This window comes from Phoca vitulina, unplaced genomic scaffold (assembly GCF_004348235.1).
Source record: "Phoca vitulina isolate PV1807 unplaced genomic scaffold, GSC_HSeal_1.0 scaffold2, whole genome shotgun sequence".
In the NCBI taxonomy this organism is placed as follows: domain Eukaryota; kingdom Metazoa; phylum Chordata; class Mammalia; order Carnivora; family Phocidae; genus Phoca; species Phoca vitulina.
The window spans coordinates 48,392,381-48,411,766 of NW_022589705.1; the positions used below are offsets into that span (position 1 = coordinate 48,392,381).

Sequence of the window (19,386 nt, forward strand, 5' to 3'; positions counted from 1 at the left end):
TCTCTCTGTCAAATAAATTTAAAAAAATTAAAGAATAAAAAAAAAACTAAAAAACAAAACAAAACCATGCAATTCCTGTGATAAATCTAACAAGAAGTTACCCAAGAACTCCTAAGGAAAATATTGAAACAACATTTACATTTCTTGTATCAGAGAAGACCTAATATACTGGGAGATAGTCATGGATTCTAGGACCAAATATTTAAAAGATATCAATTTCCTTTTAATTGTTTATAGGGTTGGGGCGCCTGGGTGGCTCAGTCGGTTAAGTGTCTGCCTTCAGTTCAGGTCATGGTCCCGGGGTCCTGGGATAGAGCCCCGCATCGGGCTCCCTGCTCAGCAGGAAGCCTGCTTCTCCCTCTCCCACTCCCCCTGCTGGTGTTCCCTCTCTCAGTCTCTCTCTGTGTCAAATAAAAAATTAAATCTTTAAAAAAAATAAAATAATTGTTTATAGACTCAAAACAACCTCAACACAACCTCCATTAAATTCCTAACAAATTTTATAGAACTTGACACGCTGATTCAAAAACATGTATATGGAAAGGCAAAGGGCCAAGGAATGCTATTGCACTCCTGAAAAAATTGCACAAAGTGAGAGGATTTGCTACCACACTTACCAGATAGCAAAATTTAATTTAAATCTTCAGTAATTACAACAATGTGATATGGGCAAAAATACAGAAACCAAAAGCACAAATACAGGGCACACAAACATACCTATGAATATATTAACTCTTGATGTTTGAAATAATAAATATTTGTTGTTTTAAGCCATTAAATTTTGGGGTATTTTGTTGTACAGTAATAGGTAGCTAATAAATTGCTGCTCACCAGTATTCCCAGATTTATTTTCCTTTTAGCACCAAAGAAGATTAACCTTCCCCACCTCCTTAAAGTTAAGCATACCACATGACTTCTTTTGCTCCTAAAATGTGAGTGGCAACAATTCATGTCACTTCCAGATAAATGTATTTAAAGTTAGCTCATGATTATCCATGCTTTTCTTCCCAGACTATACCAACTGGGCAAGGCCTGTGTTGCAGATTGTAGAACTACAGAATGATGGACATTCCCTGAATTTAGACCTCTGAGTTACTAAGGACAGTTGCCCTGGAAAGTTGCTTTAATCCACAGGAAACTTTGCATGAATGAAAAATAAAGCTTTATTATATATTAAGTCAATGAGATTTGGAGATCATTTGTTACTACAGCGTAACTTACAGATACCAAGCTCAATCTCACTAGTAATTAAAGAAACAAAAAATAATGAGATAACAATACATACCCACCAGATGGACAAAAATTAAATATTTTGATAATATTAAGTTTTGGCAAAACTGTAGAGCAATGAAAGCAGGAATGTAAATTGGTAGACCCATAGTGAAAAAATGTGGCATTATCTAACAAGGCTATTATCTGCAAGCCCTGTGATCTAGTAATCTGACTAATAGTTTTATACTCTTAAGAAACTCCTGCATCTGTGCACCATGACACTTGTAGAAGAAGAATCATAGTTGGTTTATTTATGGCAGAGAAAGAAAAAAAGGAAGGAAAGGAAAGGGAGGGAAGAAGGGAAGAGAAGGGAAGGGTGGAAGGAAGGAATGAAGGAAGGAAGAGAGAGAGAGAAAGGGAGGGAGGGGGACAAAAGTAGGCAGGAAGGAAAGAAGATGAGAAGGAGGAAGATAGGGAGGAATGGAAACTACCTGATTATTCATCATCAGAATCAGTAAACAATAAGTTATTATATATGAATATAGTGAAATATATCCAGCAATGAAAATAAACAACAACCACTGTCAGCAACAACCTTCAATCAATAAAAAAAATTACTGAGCATCTCTCAGGTGCTAGGCCCTATTTCAGGTACTGGGGATACACTAGTGAGCAAAATAGGAAAAAAAAATCCATTCTCACAGAGTTTATATTCTAACAGAAATAGAGGGAAAAACATAATAAATGAGAAAGGTGATAAGTAATATGGGGAAAAGCAAAGGAAAGGGAAAAAAGTGTATTGCAAGGACAGAGGATGTGTCATTTAAATGTGATAATCAGAGTAGGCCTAATTGAAAAGGAAGTATTTGAACATTTCAAGTGTATTCCAGGGAGAGGTAACTGAAACACAAAAGTGGTCTCTGATATATAGTCAAGGAGTAGCAAGACCAGAGAGAAGAACGGTAGGCAATGAGATCAGATAGGTAAAGGAGAGAGGAGAAAGATCCGGTAGGGTCTTGCAGGAGATCCTAAAACCTTAGTCCATATGAACTAGAAAGCAATCGGAGCTTTTGAAGCAGAAAGGTGACACGATTTGACATAGGCAGTAAAAGGAGAGCTCTGATTGCAGTTTTGAGAATAGACTATAGAGGGCAAAGGATAAAGAAAGGGAGACCAATTAGGAGGTCCTTGCAATAATTCATGTGGGATATGATGGCAGCTCAGACCACAGTGGCAGCCATGGAGGTGATGAGAAGTAATTAGATTCTGGATTGATTCTGAAGGGAGAGCAAAGAGGATTTCCTGACACATTACATCTCAGGTATGAGGGAATGGGAGAAACTAAGATGTCTCCAAGGTTTGGGGTCAGAGCAAGTGAAAGGGTGGCTGGAAGTGAAGAAGACTACAGATAGAGTAGACTTGGGCAAGACAAAGATTCTGTTTGGAGTAGGTAGAACTGGCGATGTCTACTGGATATCCAAATGGAAATGTTGAGTAGGCAGCTGATATAGACGTGTCCCTGAGGTCAGGGAGGGAGGTCAAGTCTTGAGCTATATATATCATTTTCAAGTCATCAGTATACAACTATAAAGATCAAAGAGAAAAAATAAGGAGATTGCATGTAATCATCAGAGTGTAGAGAGAAAAGAGCTCCTGAGGACTAAACCTTAAGGCATTTGAAGGGTAAAACCTCTCAGAGAAGCTCCTGATGGGCAAAGGAAACAGGAGTGGCCAGTGAAGAAGGAGGGAAACCAAGCGTGCGTGGTGTCCTGGAAGTCAATAAGGAAGGATTACATTGAGCAGACAGTGATACCCGTGATAATGTTATCAATAGGTAAAGGAAGATTAACATTGACAACTAACTATCACATTTAGGAAAGGTAATGACATTGGTGACCAGGACAGGGGTAGTTTTGGCAGAGTACTGAAAACAAAAGATTAACAGGAATGGGTTTAAGAGATAATGTGGGGGTGCCTGGGTGGCTCAGTTGGGTAAGTGTCTGCCTTCGGCTCAGGTCCTGATCCCAAGGTCCTGGGATGGAGCCCCACGTCGGGCTCCCTGCTCAGCAGGGAGCCGGCTTCTCCATCTGCCCCTCTCCCTCACCCCGTTCACGCTCTCGCTCTCTCTCAAATAAATAAATAAAATCTTAAAAGCAAGAGGTTTCTAGATATTGGCATGTTCTCTTATTGGTGTGGTGAATAATAGGGTATTCACCTTATACTTGTCTATTATAATCATGTGCTATTATTATTTGTACCTCTTCTCTCTTTTTATGTCCTATATATGCTCAAAGGGTTAAAAAAATTAAAGATTAATAAGATCATGTGCGTGAAAAGACAAAAGATAATACCACTATTGCACCACAAAAAGTTTTAATAAAAAGTATGTGAGAAGGGGCGCCTGGGTGGCTCAGTCGTTAGGCGTCTGCCTTCGGCTCAGGTCATGATCCCAGGGTCCTGGGATTGAGCCCCGCATCGGGCTCCCTGCTCTGCGGGAAGCCTGCTTCTCCCTCTCCCACTCCCCCTGCTTGTGTTCTCACCTCGCTGTCTCTCTCTCTCTGTCAAATAAATAAATAAAATCTTTAAAAAAAAAAAAAAAAGTATGTGAGAAGGAATATTCCAAATTATAAGCAGACCAAATTTGAATTGACACTCCAAAAGGTTACATGTACTATGTCTGGCCAGTAGGTGAACACTTGTGCCTTTCTGTTTTAATTAAAAGCGGAATTTGTAAATCACATAAAATTTTAAGAATTAGAGGAGACTATAAGCCCTTTTCTTCATTTTTAACTCCACAGGATATGTTTTTTTAGTATGTGTGCTTGGTTCTCAGTATGAAAAATGCAGTACAGTATCTGCCAAGACAATTCTTTTTTTTTTTTCCCCTGGATATTTTAAGTTTTATTTCCAAGGCCCCCACAGATATTGCACTTCACAAACAAAAACCATTTGATTACATAATAGTGATCTAAGTGTGAAGACATGACTGTTTTTTCTTGGTAAACTCATTACAAAAGAGGAGCAGAACTTCGGCCAACCATGGTGATGCTCCCAAACCATGAATGAATCAGGGATAGACCTTGAGCAGTCAGATTCATCTACTGTTTTCCAATAAGCACCTAGAAGTCAGGGTATTTGAGTTCTCCTACTCTCTGTGCATTCACCAACCAATTTACTTAACTCCTTGAGCATCTGTTTCAAAGGAGATGATTACCTACTTCACCAGAGAATATAAGGCAAGACAAATGCCTGAATGAGTAAGGACACTTCCAGCCCAAAGCGGAAAAGGCCATGGAAATGAGGGAATGTGTTCACAAAAGAGTACTGTACTTGAAATCCACTCTACTCTCCCAAACTACACACACGGCACATGCTGGGTGGGAACATATTATTTTATTTTATATCAAAGCCACCAAGAAGAGCCAGAAACACTTCTAAAACCTATCCTCACTACTGATGACTATGTCTCAAATAATTTTAAATTATAAGTAACAACAAAAGCCATTCTAACATCCTCTGTCTGCCAACAAGGCAACAGTTGTTTGTTGCTTGTTTTTAATCAAAACTAAGTAAAAGGTTCACTGACCCTTTGGGGCACACACTTCTTGTACAACTTTTTGTGTGGGCCAATTCCTAATTTCTGGTTTATCTGTTAAGTTAACCTCTGCTATTTTCTAGGCTTCATTCCAAGACAACTAAAATGCATTACTAAAATTGGCATCTCTGCTTTTGAGCTTAATTTCAGAGAGGCTTTGAAATGGTCTGAAGCCATTTTTTTAATATTCTGCACACAACTATGCTAAAAAGTAACACAGGTTGGTCAAGATCAGTAATTGATAGGAAAGGTACAATTTCTGTTTTCCTCCAAAACCATTTTTATTTCCTCCAAATATACAATACTGAAAGAGAGTAAGTGCTGTGCTAAAGCCACGTGTTTTTGCTGCAGTTTTGCCAAATATTGGCTGAAAAGTTGAACATAATTCCTTAAGGCAGAGTAAGAGATGATCTAAATATTCACATATAAACTATACATTTCTGAACTCTTTTATAAGCGTTTTTCTCTTTAATTTCTGGTTGGAAAACCCTAAAGACACAACTCATAAAGGCATACAAACAAAATGCCAAGATCAAAATAGATTTTTAAAGTTTCATGAAATCATGAACTTAGCAATGTTCGCAACATGTTAAAGAGTTACCGAATTATACATTTTTAAGTTGGGAAACATCTTAAATATTATTAAAAGGCCCCCAGAATCCAACCCTCTAATTCGACAAATGAGGAAAATGAGGCCCAGAGAGGTTAAGCTAACCACAATTGTCACGGATAATAAATGGCTAATCCTGCCAAAATCCAGATATTCTGACTCCAAATCCAGAGCTCTGAGAGAGCATTTCTTTCAATATACTTTAATACTTAACCGAAGTACATGTTAACAGAGGACACTCCAGGCAGGCCCTCAATAGAAGGAACTCTTACAGACTTAACGGAGCACCCTCATCTGTTAGCAAACACAAGTCCTAGAACTAACACTGGCAACAACTACTCTCTTAGGCGGCTTCACCATACCTGGGGTTTGCACTGATTCCTCAGTTAGGTCTATTTTTCTCACCTCTACGAACCCCTTTAGATAAGTGCTTTGGTTGGGTTTGGGTTCGTTATTTTGTTTTTCCCATTTCTTTGGGGAGAACGGGAGAGGGTTAAAAAGAAGCTGGGATTTAAACCACTCCAGCACAAGTTTGTTCTCTCGTCAGCCAAACAAACAAACGCTTCCCCGAGCCGCAGGGCTTACTGGTTTACGTCGCAGTCCCTTCAGTTTCCAAAGTAGGAAGGAGACCTGGAAAAGAAGTTGGCTGGGGGGCACGTCGTTTCGGGGGCACTCAGCAGGTGCGCGCCCGGGGGCGGCCGGCTGCCGTCAGACGCGCGCCCCGACCCTCCTCGCCCCGGGAGCCTCCCGATCCCCGGCCTGGGGAACCAAGAGTCCGCGCCGCCCCTCCCGCCACCCCCGAGCGCTGGCCCCTCCGGTGGCGCCGCCGAGTCGTCCCCGGACTCCCCGTCTCCCCCAGTGGCCCGCGGGCTCCGCGCCGACCGCGCGCGCCCCAGCGCTCCGCTCCTCCAGCTGCCGAGAGCGGGAAAGGTGGCTGTAGGGGGTGGAGGAGAGAGAAGGGCTCCCACCTCGTTGCCCGGGTCCAACCCACGCGGAAGGCAGAGATGGCGGCCGCGGCACCCGGGCTCGGACACCTGCGTCGCTCGCGCTCGGCGGGCCGTGGGCTCTGCGGTGGGGCGCCTCCGAACTCCTCGCTCAAGGTGCCGGGCAACTCCCCGGAGAGCCGAGGGCAGCGGAGTGTGGGGAGGAGGGGCCGGGGAGGGGGGGGCGCGTGGGGTGGGGAGAAGGGAGGGAAGAGCCCGTGGCCGCCCGCGCGCGCCCCGCGCCCTCGGCGACCGCCCCGGAGCGGCAGCAGAGGACCCCAGCGCCCAGGACGGCCGCGCAGGTGACCGGGGCGGCCGCGGGGAACGCCGCAGCGCGTGGCCGCGGGCCTGGCGGGAGAAGCAAAGAGCTGGCGAAGGAGGACGGACCCCTGGCTTGCGGGGAGGCCGAGGGCCCAGGCAATCCCAGCAGGAAGGCGGCGCCGCTGCTTCAGGCAGCTGTCAGCTATAGCGCGCCCACCCCGCCAGGGGTTCTCAGACTCTGAGCTAGGCACTGGGGTTCCCTCTGTTCCTCCCACTCCCAGACTTCCGGGCCTCTGCTCCATCACGCGCGCAAAATGCTACTATAAAGATTGCAATAATTGAGAGGAATAGAAAAGGAAAGCAAATTGGCAAAGACTAGAGGTAGTGAGGTAGTGAGTTTCCTGTCACCAAGGATGTTTCAGCCAAGCATGTTGGTCGGGTTTCTCAGGAAGGCTGAAGAGGGCATCTGTGCGGGGTCGGACTAAATGACCACTTACTTCTCTTTCGGTCCTGAAATTCAATGGCGTTTGACGTAGCAAACAAACAAACAAACAAAAAGAAAAAAATCTGTCCTTGAACAGATTCCAATCCCTAATAGACATTTTCTTACTCTCCATTCAAAATATTCACTCACTAATCTGTTTATTAATAAACGATTATTGAGGACCTACTGTGTATCAGGCAGCATGCTAGGTACAATTCTTATGTTCCTTGAACTTGGAGTTAGGACAAGCAAGTGTTCATAAAATTACCAATTATGATGGGTGATATGGAGGAATCCAACAGGAAAAAAGAAAGAATAAAGGGGAGTGGATATACTCTAGATTGCGGGGATGGTTAATTTTCAAAGGTCTCTAGAAATGAACTTGCCTTACGCCCTCATAGGAAGATGCATCAGAGGCAAAGAGAGAAAGTAGCCCAGAGATGGGTAGGGACGGAAGCAATGTGTCTTGGCTCCCTGGCTCAGCCACTTTGTCAACTTGTGGAGCTTTGTAAATGGAACTTTTCACCCATAGGAATATCCTCTCAGAGCCAATGGTACTTTTACAAAGAGCATTTAGATCTCCAGACTACTTGTTGAGGCCACTCATTCAGGAATTTCATATTTGTGCACTGAATGGACTTTCTGGGGCATCTGTGGCTAGAAGCACTAGCCTTTGGGTTTCATCAAACCTCAAAAAAACAGACAAATGTCTCCATTGGATAGAGACAAGAATTGGAGTAAAGATACTGACTTTCCCAAATTATTATAAACAGCACGACAGAATCCTTAATTAGACAATCTGTATGAACTAACTTATTTGTTTCCTAGGGCTACCTTAACAAATGACCAGACTTAATGCTTAAAACAAAACAAATTTATTCTGTCCCGTTCTGAAGGCTAGAAGTCCAAAATCAAGTGTCATCAGGCGGCACTCCTTCCCGAAGATCTATGAGGGAACCCCTCCCTTGCCTGGTCCAGCTTCTGGTGGCTCCAGGAATTCGTTGGCTTGTGGGCTGCATCACTCCAGTCTCTGCCTGCATCTTCCTATGGCCTTCTCCTCCATGTGTCTTCCTCTCTTCTGTCTCCTACAAGGACAGTTGTCATCAGATTTAGGGACCATCCAAATAATCCAGGATGATCTCAGCTTGAGATCCTTACTTAGTTACATCTGCAAAGACCCTTTTTCCAAATAAGGTCACATTCACAGGCTCTGGGATTTAGAGTGCGGACATATTTTTAGGGGGAAGCCACCATCCGACCCGCTAAAGCTAGTAAACCAATAGGGACCAAAATTATTGTCTACCGTGGTATCAGGGTATCATTTCAGCACCATTATACAAAACCATATTGATACTAAGTATAAGTTATCATTTCATTGTGAGCTACTAAAAAGAGGTATCATTAAACCTGAGCATTATGAGGAATAACTGCCATAAGGAAAAGAAGTACAGGGCCCCGAGCCTGAAGTTCATGTTTGTGTCACAGGTGATACTTGAAGGCCAACCATGGATCCTCAGCAGCTACTATTGTTCAATTAATACAGAAATACAGCCCACATCCATGGGTATGGATTTCTGATAATGGGATCCAACACATAGGAGTCAGGGGCTCCTATGGAGCTTTCATTCTAGGTTAGGGAACAGCTTTGAATCTCACTCTCTCTGCACAATGCCTGCTGCGTATCTGAAGGCTGATAAAGAGCTGTTAAATGAATAGATGGGTATAAATAAATCACTACCAATCAGCTAGGCAATTATTACCACATTGAAAAACATCTCTATAATAAGAAGATAGGATTTACCAGAGCAAAACAGATTAACACGCTGACTCATTCAGTATTTTCTTGAGTGAAGGAAAAGTCCCTAAAAGGAAAACTTTGATTTGAGAAAGAAAATAATGAGGTATCTTTTTCTTCTTCTTCTTTTTTAATCAATAATATGCCTATTTACACAGATACAGATCTTGCTGGGAACAATCAATCATGACTGAAGTTCTAGTTACTTGAAGTGAATAAAATATTTTGTCCAAGTATTTGGTTGATGCTTTCAAAAACATAAACATTATTCAACTGGTAATTTCATGATACTGATGCATCAATTCTTGAAACTCTTGCAATGATTCAATGACTCCACTTTCTCCTGGCTCACCTCTTCCCTCTCTGACTTTCCTTCTTACTTTTCCACTCTTACGATTTTAGACAATCAACCAATATATTAATAACTACCAAACTGGATTCTCATTCTTGGGCTTGCTCGAGTCATAGGCCTATCCCTGAACCAGTCATGGTGGCCAATGAGTTGGAATATGATGACTGTCCAGGTATGAGTCACCTGTGTACTCCTGGAAGACAAGGATTGGGAGGAGAGTTGATCTAACCATAACCAAATAACGTAAGTGGGGGAGTGGTATCGCAAAATAAACTAGGGTGCTCTTATGAAGAGAAAGTGGGCAAAAAAGCATAGATACCCACTGCAATAGACACTCAAAAAGGTTTGTTGTTAACTGAATGTAGTTTTAATTAAAACATCACTTCACCCTTTCTATGATGTTCTAGATGTTTTCCATAAAGTTTTTTTAAATGAATTGATAATTATAACTATTGATTACATATCTAATTACCACACAAATCTTTAAAATTTGCTTTTATAAAAGACTGTGAAAAATGTTTTTACATGCCTCTAAAGCCATCTAAAGCAAGCACGTGGACTCTGGAATCTGATTGCCTTAGTTGTTTTTTTAATGCACATTAATTATGAGAATAGGTTCTCTACCCTCTTTCTGCCTCAGTTTCCTTTTTTGCAAAATGGAGTTGATAATAATTGCCCCTCTGAAATGCCATGCAATGTAATGAGATAATAACTATGCCTTCATTATTGGGCTTGTTGCCTAGAACTCTATTATGTTTATTATTCATCTCAGTTAGCTTTCACAGCATCCCTGGAAACTATTTTGGGGAGTTATACTCTGATCATTTACTTTTCTCTTAATAAATAATCAGTATCGATTATGTATCAGGTACAATTACCAAGATAAACAGCATGGGTCCTTTCTACCCTGGAGGAGTCAAGTGAGGATTCCCATAGTTAACCAGGTTGGTGTAGGGCACTCCATGCAGGGGAACAGAGGATGGAAGGGAAGGCGCAGAGGAGAGAAGGCATAGTAGCTTTGGGGACTGCCAGTAGCGGGGCCCTGCGTATGTCAGGTAAGTGTACCTGGAAAAGTACATAGCAGTCTAATAGGAAGAACTTTGAAGCTCATGTGGATTTTGAAGTTCATTTGGACTTTCACCTCTACGCATGAAGAAATGTTGAAAACTTTTAGACTCAAGAATTGTTTTCAGGGGCGCCTGGGTGGCTCAGTCGTTAAGCATCTCCCCTGGGCTCAGGTCATGGTCCCAGGGTCCTGGGATCGAGCCCCGCATCGGGCTCCCTGCTCTGCGGGAAGCCTGCTTCTCCCTCTCCCACTTGCCCTGCTTGTGTTCCCTCTCTCGCTGGGTCTCTCTCTGTCAAATAAAAAAAATCTTAAAAAAAAAAAAAGACAGTAGGCAAACTATAATGTGCAACTGAGTCAAATGAGGGTTATTTAAAACATAAGTTCTGATTCCAGAGTGCTGGGGTGAGCCCTGGAGTCTGCACGTCTAATAAGCTCCCAGAAGATGTCAATGCTGCTGGTCCCCAGCAAGGCAACAGACTATCTAAATATTGCCAGTGCTGTTTCCAAAAAAAAGACATTTATATCTAGTGTACATCAAACTTTTAAGTCCCCATGGAGAAATAATGTGCAGCTCATAAAGATGTCATGACTAACTGAAGAACTCTTGTGTACAACAAACCAATATGACAGAAATATTTTATCTTAATTCTTCAGATATCTCTGAGAACAAGCCCCTTTGAAGCCTAAACATCCAAATGAAAATTACTAGGTTATGTGTGAGGAGGTTATGAGTTGTGGCGAGTGGAGAAAGTATAATATAGGATACCGTGATGGTCTTTCTGATGTTGTCAACTTGACTCAGTTATCTTCCCCAGTTACATGAGCAAACACTAATCTAAGCGTTGTTATGAAGATATTTGGTAGATGTGATTGAAGTCCATAATCAATTATCTTTGAACAAGAGAGATTATCCTAAATAACCAGGGAGGGCCTGGTTCAGTCCATTGAAAGGCTGTAAAAGCAGAGCTGAGTCTTCCCTGAAGGAGAAATTCCACCTGTGGACAGAAGCCTCAGCTCACGGCCAAGTGCTCCGGTGTGCCTCTCCTGACAGTCTGCTTTATGGATTTTAGACATGCCTAGCCAGTCCCTAAATCACAATAAATAGCTCCTACTGCTTCTGCTTCTCTGGTTGGACCCAAAAGAGGTTTTGGCAACTAAAGCCAGGGTGCTGCTATAACAAAGACCCAAAAAATGTGGTAATGGTGTTGGACTTGGGCAACGGGCAGAAACTGGAAGACTTTTGAGACACATAATGGAAAAACCTATCCTGTCTTAAATAGACTATTAGAAATATGGTGGTTAACAACTCTGCTAGTGAGGATGCAGAAGGAAGTGAGGAAGCACGTTTTCGGGAATTTGAGGAAGGGAGATCCTTGTTATGTACTGACAGAAAGGTTAAGAGAATTGTGTCCTGCTGTTCTGTAGAAAGCATAATTTGGATACAATTAAATTGGACATATAGCTGAAGGAGATTTCCAAGCAGAGTGTTGAAGATGTATTCTGGCTATTTCCTGCTGCCTACAGTAAAATGTAAGAAGAAAAAATGAACTGAAGAAAGAATTCTCAAACGAAGAGGAACCAGGACTTGATGATTGGGAAATTCTTGGCTTATCCAGTTTCTGAAGGGTACAGAAATTGACAGCTTTACTGCCAGGAAAGCATGCTGTAGAGAAAAAGTCAGGAATATGGCTGGTCACCCTTTTGCTAATACCTCAGAAAGATTTAAAAAATCGGAGTATTCAGTCACACAAAGGCTCTTTGAAGAGATTAAGTATGTGACTCATAAATTCCCTCAGACCTCCCAAGTAGAAATGGGATTATTTAGGGAAGATCTATGCATAAGCCTCTTTTCTTCTGAAGTGAATTCCTTTCAACATACACAGGACACCTATAGGGTTCTCAAAAATTTTATATCAGTGGAAATACTGCCATGTTGGATTTAAAGGGATAGAATATGGAACAAAGAAAGCTGTTGGACCCCCAAATTCTACATACAGAAAACAGGCTGATAAAACGACACAGCTTGTACTATAAAACAGACAAAAATCCTGGGGCCCATCATAGACCTGATGAATAAAAACCTCTGGAGGTGGGGAAACAGAACTCTATGTTTTAACAGGCATGCCAAGTGAAATGGGAGATCATTTGCTTTTGGAGAAAGGCAAGAATGATAGTTTGCTTCAAACACTGGGAAGACGATCATGAAGAAGATGGGGTAGATTTTTCTATGTAGCCCCTGTAAACCAAACTAACATCAGTGAATAGAAAGCACAGGTAGCCAGATTTAAACCAAATCAAAGGAATCCCTTTCTAGCTGCCAAAGTCATTCAAAGTGGAATGGGCTACCAGGTGAGACAATGAGCCCTTCATCAGTAGATATTTTTAAATAGAGACTAAAGGACTGGTCATCAGGAATATTGCAGGATGACACTGGGTGGGAAAGAGGTTAGATCAGAATGATGGTAATTAGGGCTGCACCATATCAAACAATCTATGGTTTGGAGCTGCAACTTCAGAGTGTTTCCATGAAGAAGGTTTGGGCTATAAATGACAAGTTATGTAGTAAAAACGTTACCTACTATCCACAGAGAGTTGATTGACCATTCACAGAGCATGAAAGATCTTTTCCCTCCAAAAGTGAGGATTGCCTTTACTTACTTTGCCTGCATCTGTTTTCTATTGCAATAAATAAGTAAGTACATAGAATGTGTGTGTCTGTGGGTCTTATTTTCAAGACAGCTGGGGTGAAACAGTAAATCCGAAACAGGAAAATTAATTGATGTGGATTGTTATTTAAACATGCATACACAGGTTTGATTTTAATTAGCTCAGTTAAGCAGCCAAAGAACTCAGTAATTTGACAGCTTGCAACGTAGAGGCTCTGCTGTGACTTTCAGATTGATTGCATATGAATCCTTTAAGTATGGGGTCCCAGTCCTCTGCAGGAACCATTAGTGTCTATGGGTATAGGGGTATTTAGCAAAGTTGTCTTGATGTTGACCAGCTTTATATTCCACACCCCACTAATAATGTCAAAGAGGTAATGAATATGCTGAGAGGTGAAAGGACATTATTATGATCATCTAAGAACTATGGGAGATTACCCAAACGTTAAAATTTCATGAGAGTAACTTGAGATGATTTGGTTATCATTGTCCTAAAAAGCACCACTTTGCTTGGCTTTTATTTTGTGATTTCTTTGTTGCTACAGTTGCCCTGATTTTCATGCCTTCAGAAGGGAAAAGAGTAATGAAGTCACAAAAATGGAATCTCAGAATATGTGACGAGGCTTTGTGAAATGGATACAAAGGCATTTGGATCTAACAGTAAGAAGGCTGTATTTGCAAACTTAAAAGGTGCTATAGTAAAAAATAATTCATCAATATAATCATCAATATTTGATTGTAATAAATTGCAATAGTTATATAAACAATATAGCTGCTTAATTAAATAATGGTTTCTGAGACCGAAGTAAACTTTAGAAGAAAAGACCTTTTACATAAGGGTGTTTAAATCTGGGGGTCACGCGACATGCCACTTGCAGCTAATCGGTAGGCCAACTTAGTTGGGTAAATGGTAGCCAGGACCTCTGCCTAAAGCAGAAATACATTAAACAATGGAAAGTTTAGAGCAGATAATGTAAAAGCTGATTTAATGAAAGCCTAAATTGAATTTTCTACATTAAGCACAAACAGTATCCCTAAAATACATTTTTTAAAAGGTTTTAGTAATTCAAAGTTAAATGAAATAGTAAAAATCAATGAAAGAAAAACACTTTAAAAATGTAGAAAGGAGGGGCGCCTGGGTGATTTAGTCAGTTAAGCATCTGACGCTTGATTTTTTTTTTTTAAGATTTTATTTATTTATTCATTTGACAGAGAGAGACACAGTGAGAGAAGGAACACAAGCAGGGGGAGGGGGAGAGGGAGAAGCAGGCTTCCCGCTGAGCAGGGAGCCCGATGTGGGGCTCGATCCCAGGACCCTGGGATCATGACCTGAGCCGAAGGCAGACGCTTAACAACTGAGCCACCCAGGCGCCCCTCTGACTCTTGACTTTTGGCTCAGGTCATGATCTCAGGGTGGTGAGATGGAGCCCTGTGTCCACTCCACACTCAAGGAGGAGTCTGCTTGAGATTCTCTCCCTCTGCCCCTTCCCCCCACTTCGCTCATGCACTCTCGCTCTTGCTCTCCCTCTCTTAAAAAAAAAAAAGTAGGAAGGAAACTGAAGAACAAATAAAGAAAATCTGAGGTTCCAAATATTTAACAAACAGGATAATTAGTATCAACTAATGAAGTTTGGCTATCATAAACGCTAGCAATTTATCCTTAAGTGTATGATATTCAAAATTCCTCTTACTCAAATGCTATCTCCAGGCCCAGAATTTTTAATTTTTTTTTAAAGATTTTATTTATTTGAGAGAGAGAGAAAGAGATAGCGAGAGAGAGCACGAGTGGGGAGGAGAGGGAGAAGCAGGCTCCCCGCTGAGCAAGGAGCCGCATGCGGGGCTCGATCCCAGGACTCTGGGATCGCGACCTAGGCCGAAGGCAGCGGCTTAACCGACTAAGCCACCCAGGCGCCCCTCCAGGCCCAGAATTTAATCCAAATTTTCCAGAAGACATAGATTCTATGATGCTCATTATATAATATTCTCATAAAGTTGCTCCATAAATGCTTTTTGAGTGAATAAAGCATCTTATGAAAGACAAAGGGAACAAATACATACAGAACAAATGAACATTACGTTGTCAAGTTATAAATAAAAAAAATACAACTAGGGGCACCTGGGTGGCTCAATCGTTAAGCATCTGCCTTCGGCTCAGGTCATGATCCCAGGGTCCTGGGATCAAGCCCCGCATCGGGCTCCCTGCTCCATGGGAAGCCTGCTTCTCCCTCTCCCTCTCCCCCTGCTTGTGTTCCCTCTCTCACTGTGTCTCTCTCTGTCAAATAAATAAAATCTTTAAAAAAAAAAAAAACAACTAATAAGGAAGTTTAGACATTAAATAATTCAGGAAATTCTTATGCTCTTCTCAGAAGTTCTAAAAGGTATTCTTGGGGTGCAGAGAGAAAAACAAAAACACATCTACAATTTACATTTTTTTAAAAAGGATACTTCAAAAACAATTACATGAACACCTACCCACACACAAATGGCCATATATCATTCCTTGTAGGAATTCCAGGTCTCACATAATATTCTTAAGATACAGACTTCATCATTTTAGATGCTGCTCAGAAATATCTGTGGTTCTCCATTGCCTACGGATTAAAGTTTAAACTTACTCTGGCATTCAAATTCATGCTCAGTGTACTGTCTGAAATGTAACTGACCAATGTTTTCTCCCACCACGAAAGACAACTCCTAGGTACCTAAACACACTTTTGCTTTTTTTTTCTTCACTTCTTGCTTTTGTACATGCTGTTCCATCCTGAATGTTCTTCCTCCATTCTACACCTCTCCCTCAACCATCACCCATCACCATCCTCTATCTGCTGGTCAAAATCTTAGCCAATATGCCAAGATCCAACTAAATCGAAACTTCTTTGTAAGCTCCCCAATTGGAGCTATGCTGTCTATGGACTATGATCATTTAGAAATTTATGTTGTGTCCATTTTATCATGATATGGTTAGTTGTGCATATATCTACATAAATGCCCTGAGGGCAAATGTTGTGTTATTAATGTTTGGTTTTCTATCCCCTAAAAGTATATCACTGTATCTTGGATTGCTCAATCAATACACATTGGACTGAAATAGAAAAGGCAAATCGTACAGTTTTCCATCTGTATTATTAAAAAGAACGAAAACAAAAACTGTTTTATTTTATGAATAATTACTTTACAATGATTATTTACCTACAGTACTGTTTGAAATTTGCATACAAGAAAGAGATTTTTATTCTAAATTTCTGTCAATTTTTTTTCATAGGAATTATATATGTAATATAATTTCAATGAATTTTTAAGTATACAGGCACAGGAAAAAATGAGGAGAAATATAACGAAATGTTAACAGACGGGAATCTTTGGATTGAGGAATAGATGAGTTTGCTTAGTCATTAATTTTTACCTTTCCAAATTATCTAGGATAATCATATGTTACTTTATAGTCAGGGAAAAAAAAAAGGCTATTTGAAAATATCTGTGTAAGATCATGTGTTCTTTGGAAATGATTCCTGGGAGCTAGAGCTAGTAAAATACACCTTATGGCCTGGGGCAGCCCAGTTACTGCTGGCTGTTACTCACTCACCAGCTGCCCCAATTTATAACTCATTTAGGCTCCCAATCTGTCAGAACACTTTCCCTTGCCCTTAGGATGCTACCGGTGTGCATGGGGATGAAATGTATTATCCTTCCTGCCTCAAAAGCTACATAACAGCAATGAAACTCACAGTAGCTAAATCAGCTGTGATGAAAAAACTGTGTAGAGTTGAAAGGCAAGTTAATTGGATTGTTTGCTTACAATTTAGTACCAAGGATAAATATGATTTAACTCCAAGGTTAAAATTAGTACCAGGACTTGGACTAAAATAGTTTTCTTCAAGGAATTTCTTTTCTACATTTTGTCAGTACTTCTTGCTCTATTCTTACATTTATTATCTATTTACCTCTTTATCAGAAATGGGTACCGGGGTATAAAAGAGATTACAAAATTCTCCAAGTTTTCCACTTAAGCCAAAGTAATTATTATTTCCTTGCATTTGAAAGAATATAATAAGAAGTAAAGTTAAGAAAATAAATGCAGAGAAATTACTCCGAGCCTCTTGCCTGAAAAGGCTGCTATGAATAAACAGTGGGCTAGGATCATTTCAGAATTATGCAGCCAAATGAAGTTTTCATAGAAATGCATTTCATATTGAAGTCTCTATGGAACTTAAAGGAGAGTGGCCAGTATTTCTGATAATCCTGAGGATTGGTACACACATACCATAAACTAATTTTCACATAGCACAAAGCACTTTGTCCTCTGCAGGCACTAATGAGATTTGAGAGCAAAAAACACCAGGCATATTCATGGCCTATTAGCCAAATCTTGTACTTGAGCTGCTTCAGAGTTTACACATTTACAATGAAAAGGCTAAGTGTTTTTGTTGTCATTGGTGTTTTGTTTTGTTTTGTTTTGTTTTGTTTTCGGGAGCCCAGTTTCCAGTTCTGACCTGATGGGTCATAAAAGACACAGCCAGTATCTTGTTAATCATATTTCTTACCTTCATCCTATGAATGTGACATTAGGAAACCTTTATTAGTGCGGTCCTACTAGACAGCTACCCAAGACAAACAGACCATGGAGGACATTTACAATTTTACCAGCCAGCTCCCCCTTTCCTCTTCTTCTGGTCAGAGTATTTCCTCTGGTGGGAGGAGGGCTCCAAGCACATGGATGTGTTCCAGCATCCTGGCTTCGGGGGCCACCTAGCACGTGGCTCAAGCTGGACTGGTCATAGTATCTCACAGTTCTGGCTCTGTAATTGGTCAGTGGGGTGGGAACATGACTAGAAGGAGAGTGAAGATGGATCTCTGAGGCTTTTCCAAGAGAAGCTGAGATGGGAGGACCAAAGGGTGGGTGTCAAAGGGGTAAAGAGCTTTTTCTCCTCAATGGTGAATATGTGCGATTATGAACTGCAACTATCAGCAGCCAGGTTCTCTGACACAGGGAAGAACAGGAGTCTGCAGGAGAAGCCAGAATTTTAATTCCAGGCCACGCAAGCAGGTGTTCAGAAAGTGTGGCCATTTTTTTGTACGCAACTCAATTTCTTCCGTGATAATCCTGTTTTACCAACAGATAGAAACTAAACCTCAATGAATTTAGGTTCCTCTTTCTTTTCCCTAACTTTTCTTCTAACTTCTAAGCAGTAGACAGTGGGAGAGAAAGGTAGGCGGATCCTTGGTTCTGATCCTTAGTCATCTGTTGAATTTCACATCTGACTCCTCATCCCGTCTGTTTTTCAGATGTTGATCTACATGGATCCATGCCAGAGGTCACTTCAGGATCAATGATTCTCCCTGCTTGCCCCTGGTGCCTTTCTGAAGTGAACCGAGTATTCTCCAAACACTGCCCTGGGCTGTGGCCACGTTGATGAGGCTTACCAACCCACAACCACGTCTATGCTATTCTCGGGAATTATGCTGCTCTCCTACACCTCAGTAAGTCAAGATGGAACTCTTCAAAGCTACTTCAGATTTGATTACTTTCATCACACGGACATTCCTACACGCTGCCCCATGCTATCCCAAGTTGCTGAGCCCCAAGGGTCTTCTCTCCATCCCTACCTCTGTCTAGGATGGGGCAACTACTCTTTCTACTCTGTGATTCTATATGCTCTTAGATTTCCCCAAAACTCATTGGAAGGGTCTGTTGCTGCTCCCCCATCGGGTTCAGTCCTCAGATATAAACTTCATAAGGCACTTCTAAACATTTTTTCAACTATAGGTTGGCTGTAATTGATATTATGAAACACATTCAGTTTAAAAACACCAGTAAACATAGATGCCCACAGTGTGTTGCTCAGTGACGGAATCATCTACAAGGGATGGGGCCTCTTTCTCAATGGTGCACCAACTTAGCTCTCTTTGTTTCCCTCTTCGCTTTCTTCTTTTCCCCTAATTTAGGATACTTCTGTTAGTCTTCAGAGCCTGAATTGAGCCGGAATTTGAGACTTAAAACAGTCTGTTATCACATCTTCTATGGCAATGGACACAAAAATGCCCACGAAGGGAAGAGTTGTTATAGTATAAATAAATGAAAAGTACTGGGGGAAAACACAGCAAGTAATATATCAAAATATTCCTCCACAGAGGGCATGATACCCAGGCAGAGAAGGGGCAGGGGTCACATGAGGGAAAACTGAGTCCTGATGGTACCCACCTCCTGGCCCATGGCTCCAAGTCCCTCCTAGAGAGTCTGCTCCTGCCTTCATGAAGCTTAGTTGATCAACTCTCCCTGTGGTACTGTCGGCTGCTTCAGGAACTTTCCTTAATTCCCTCCTTTTACTTAAGCTAATTCAAGCTATATATGGCTGACCCAATAT

The 19,386-nt window shown here is 41.3% G+C and overlaps 1 protein-coding gene across 2 annotated transcripts in view; it reads right to left on the reverse strand.

The window, feature by feature from the left end:
- Window positions 1-6,537, reverse strand: part of LEPR (leptin receptor) — an 82,892-nt gene extending 76,355 nt beyond the window's left edge. The window contains exons 1-2 of one of the 2 annotated variants that reach the window (XM_032426989.1): window positions 6,386-6,537; window positions 6,003-6,047 (exon numbers count right to left, since the gene is read on the reverse strand). The gene's annotated coding sequence lies outside the window, so the exon portion shown is untranslated. The remainder of the gene's footprint in view (window positions 1-6,002; window positions 6,048-6,385) is intronic. The other variant, XM_032426980.1, reaches the window with a different exon arrangement.
- Window positions 6,538-19,386: the final 12,849 nt, after the last annotated feature.